Genomic DNA, 4,844 nt, shown 5'->3' with positions numbered 1-4,844 from the left:
GTGAAGCACCCGCCCACTGCTCTGTTCCAGCAGTCAGTCAAGGAGATGGAGGCGGGGTCTCACAATGTCAATCTAAAAATGAAATTAGAGGATTAATTTCATGCCTGATCGAAACCAACTACTGAAAATAAATTTAGCCATATACTTTTTTATTTTAGACTACATATTTACTGTTATAATATATGTCAAAATAATGTGTGTGTTTTTATGTCATTCTTTCTGTTATTTTACGTAATGAAATCTGATTTTACGTAAGGCACTACTACGGAGCGTAGGTGTGTGAGGTGCTCGCTCGAAGGCCTCCGTGGAGGAGAAGTAAACAGAAATGTTCATAAATAATCATTAGCTAGCATTGGCACTATTGATTTGCCTTTAAAAAAAATGTTTTACAGTGATCACTACACCATGGCAGATGGTGGCGAGTTGGATAACTATATTATAATCTATCCTAGTGCCAGTGTGATTTTTTCTTGCTTGATGTGAATTTTATCGGTGTTTTAAAAGGCAATCTAGCTAGCTATGTCAAGGGGATTTATTATGCTATTTAAATTGTAGTTAATTGTTTTCCAGCAGCTAGGTCGATTGCTATTCATGTTATGCTTGTAAATGATTAGCTAGTTATGTTGTGCTGTTATTCAATCAATTGTAGCATTACTAGCTAACTATCTCACTTAGCGACTGAATTGTTGTTGAGAGATTCAGCAAGGTAATGTAACACCAAACAAGTAGGGAGTTATTTTTGGGTCGCAGCTGCTGGAAATTCAATGTTTGGGGGAGGATGGAGTGTGAGAATAGAGATTGATGTGTGTGTGTACCATGGATAGTAAAATAATGTGCGTGCGTGAGAGATCCTGCGCGCACTTGTCTGTGGTCAAAGGGCAGCTATAACAGTTTCTCCCACTGAGACAAGATACTACTGACTCAGCAGGTCAACCCAGGACACAAGAGGTACCTCTAAGTTACTGTTGCTTGCCCTCTTAGACTGAGGTTGTGATGCATCTCCCTCTCTGCTTTCCATTCTGCTGTTTTTCCTCTCACTTTTTATTCTCCCCTTTCTCTACTCTCCCTTTTTAGCCCCATTTTATATGTCAATGTCTCCCTCTTGCTCTCTCTCAGTTAAATGTACATTTAAGGTCTTTATTGGCATGGGAAACATATGTTGACATTACCAAAGCAAGTGAAATAAATAAAAACTTTGTGAAATAAACAATAAAAAATGAACGGTAAACATTACACTTATAAAAGTTCCAAAAGAATAAAGACATTTAAATGTCATGTCTATATACAGTGTTGTAATGATGTGCAAATAGTTAAAGTACAAAAGGGAAATAATTCAACATAAATATAGGTTGTATTTGCAATTGTGTTTGTTCTTCACTGGTTGCCCAATAGATATGGGAGTTTATTGACATTAGATTTGTTTTCAAATGATTTATGGGTCTGTGTAATCTGAGGGAAATATGTGTCTAATATGGTCATACATTTGGAAGGAGGTTAGGAAGTGCAGCTCAGCTTCCACCTCCTTTTGTGGGTAGTGAGCACATAGCCTATCTACTCTTGAGAGCCAGGTCTGCCTACGGCGGCCTTTCTCAATAGCAAGGCTATGCTCACTGAGTCTGTACATAGTCAACGCTTTCCTTAAGTTTGGGTCAGTCACAGTGGTCAGGTGTTCTCTCACTCCCCATGTTCCATGTAGACGTGCATTGGATGAGCTGTTGAAGGAAACCAATCGGGCTGGGTGCAAGCAGAAACCATGGGTTCAGCAGGCTGGTGAGTGGGATGTGTTAGCAAAGGATCTGGTTAAGGATCTGTTATGGGTGTTTGGCTTTCAATGCAGAATGTCTTTGACTCTCGGCAAGGTATGACTGACCCGTACAGACCGGTGTCAAAGTTACTGGCTCATATCGGAGGCCTTGCTGGCTTTGCAGTGTTCATTTTGGTTCATCTGTCTTTCAGGATGAAGTGTCCGATGTGCAGCACTAACAATTGTTTCCTGCTCAACACCATTCCACAGCGCTGCCCTGCTGGCCACTCAGGAGTACAGACATCAAATAGTAAGGGGCAGGACACCACCCAGAGACAATTGGGAATACAAAGACCACAGGGGACTCAGGGAAAAAGACAATCATAGAGACAGCCGAGAACTTTGTCTCTTTTGTGTCCATCTTTAAGACTAAGATAGCAACACAGGCCAAGACAGCTACAAAGACAGAAGGGACTGAGACAATGACAGAGACAGCCATAGAGACAAGAAACACCGACATAAAAGAGCCTCTGGTCACAAGAGACACTTTGTCCCCAAAACACACAGTCCCCATGAAGGACACTCCCCATCTTCTTCTAGACCAGGGTTACCCCACCTCAGTCCTGAACCCCCCTGGGGGCATGTTTTGTTTTTTTGCTGATTCAAAATACCAACTCCTCATCAAGCTTTGATTTGTTTTAATTGGCTGTGTAGTGCTATGGCAAAAACCAAAACGTGCTCCCAGGAGAGGCCTCAGGACCGAGTTTGGGAAACGCTGTTGTAGAGACCGCTCCCTCCACTGACAGTAGCTCCTCATTCCACTCCAGGGCAAGCTCCCACCCGATAGGCCACACCTTCTATCAATCAAACCATTGCAGCAGACCACGCTCACCTGTTAAGGACACGCCCAGTGGAAGGAGCCACGTGTGACATCATAACCTTGGAGGGAGTGCTGTAATGGTGTTACCCAGAGGAGGTCCCCCCCCCCCTCAAAGACATAAATATACCCATTGAATGACTGGAAAGAGAGTGTGTTTGTGTTAGAATGTGAGAAAGACTGGTTGCTGTTGTAAGGTTGTGACAAGTATAACTAATTAAATTGTCTTTGTTTCTACTGATCTTTTAACTAGGAGTGTCTTTCCTATTTCTATTCCCTATTTTGACAAACACTTTACCCTGTCTTGCATTCAGCTTTGTTAATTCATTGTAAATCTCTGGTACAATCTGTAAACTGACATTAGTGACAGTATTAGAGCCTAGTCCTGAGTGCAAGTTGCTGGTAAAACCATTTGAGATAATCAATCCAGATCGAGTAACTGAGTTCAGGTTAACGAAGTCATACCTACAGGGGTACGGCTATGACCCCAGGGTAGACTGGCTGAGGTTTCGTGTTTTCCATTTTCCACAGATGTAATGTGCCTTATAATCCAGCAGGAGAAGGTGACCTCTGCACTGACGGTACCTAGGGCCTTTGACCTTCTTTTTGCTTTTATGTCCCTTGCACTATGTATAGGGATAACAGTTTTCTCCCAACAGAGTGAACTGATTGGGTCTTATCAAAGGTTATAACCATAGGGCTCAGGGAAGTTTGTCTGGTCAGGTCGTTAACCTACCTTGTTCAAATTTCTCTTCTCATGTTAATGGTTTTTAACTAAAATATAGTCTACATAATTAGTCCCACAAAATGCAATAAAGTATAAAATCCCATAATGTAGAAGGATATGTTTTGTATAACCCTTTCGATTGGACATTAACTTGAGTTGCCCTTTTTATTTCACTGTCTCTCATAGTTTGATTAATGGTGCTGTAATTTCTTCACTCAGAATAGATTTGATTTTAATTTCGTTTGAATTCTTCTGTCGTTCCTCACAGTTGGTCGTGTTTACATAAGGCTGTCGCCACTGGGTAAGCACTTTTTATCGTTTCTCCCTCTTCTTGACATGTATCTACCCGCTTTATCAGAAACGTCTGTTTGTTGAATAAATCATATCTGCTGTTTCCGTGACACTCCTCGGGTTCTGTAAACCCTGTTTTTTCTTGAATCCAATATCCCAAATATGTTAATTCAATAATTAGCCGTCGATAGTGATAATAATAGACTAATAACAGTAGTATTACATCGTTATTTTTATTTAACCAGGCAAGTCAGTTAAGAACAAATGGCCGTGTTTACAATGACGGCCTACACCGGCCAATCCTGGACGACGCTGCGCCGCCCAATGACTGCCGGTTGTGATACAGCCTGGAATCGAACCAGCACTGAGATGCAGTGTCTTAGACCACTGCGCCACTTGGGAGCCAATAAGGACATAACTTCAACAGGCCTCATTTTAATTACCATCATTTTTTAGGCAATGATAATAATTGTATTAGAATGTAATTTGGTTATTTTGGATTGTGATAATGTATACGATATGAAATATATTGTTGGCGCAATTTAATTTAATATTGAATTCGTTCAATGTTGCTCCATAGGCGCTCCTGGGGTTAACCCAGGGGCTGAGGTGACATCCGCATCAACAGCTTGCCAATCAGTCAATCATTATAACCATCGCTCCCTACAGCACTAATTAATACGTTCCATCTGGTGTTTCTAGCAACCTTTGGGTCCATAGCCCGTGCTTTTTTTTTTTTTAAATTTTACCTTTATTTAACCAGGCAAGTCAGTTAAGAACACATTCTTATTTTCAATGACGGCCTGGGAACAGTGGGTTAACTGCCTGTTCAGGGGCAGAACGACAGATTTGTACCTTGTCAGCTCGGGGGTTTGAACTCGCAACCTTCCGGTTAATAGTCCAATGCTCTAACCACTAGGCTACGCTGCCACCCCTACGCTGCACTATTTACGGCTATCACCCCTCTCAATGGCCTACACAGCACTAAAGATTATTGCGCTCCATATCAAGCCCTTAAAGGCTTTTTAATTGCAAACCTGTTTGTGAATCAGTGGATTTGGTTTCGTGTGTCCGCAAACGGTTCAGCAACGCCGCATTACATTTCACTGAAAACCATTACGCACATGTCAATGCCATAGATAGGGGGTCTAAATTGCATTTTACGCAGTCACGCTTCATAAACTCCGTTGTGCGTCTCCAGTGTA

The 4,844-nt window shown here is 41.7% G+C and overlaps 1 long non-coding RNA gene across 2 annotated transcripts; it reads left to right on the top strand.

The window, feature by feature from the left end:
- Nucleotides 1–263: 263 nt before the first annotated feature.
- LOC109899250 (uncharacterized) lies at nucleotides 264–2,862 on the top strand. Of its 2 annotated transcripts, XR_002256464.2 has the most exons (3): nucleotides 268–948; nucleotides 1,697–1,770; nucleotides 1,957–2,862. It is a non-coding gene; the product is annotated as an uncharacterized LOC109899250 (long non-coding RNA). The 2 variants fall into 2 exon arrangements; XR_004211760.1 differs by having other exon boundaries at nucleotides 264–1,770.
- Nucleotides 2,863–4,844: the final 1,982 nt, after the last annotated feature.

This window comes from Oncorhynchus kisutch, linkage group LG11 (genome assembly GCF_002021735.2).
Source record: "Oncorhynchus kisutch isolate 150728-3 linkage group LG11, Okis_V2, whole genome shotgun sequence".
Classification (NCBI taxonomy): Eukaryota; Metazoa; Chordata; class Actinopteri; order Salmoniformes; family Salmonidae; genus Oncorhynchus; species Oncorhynchus kisutch.
This window is presented reverse-complemented; position numbering and strand designations above follow the sequence as displayed.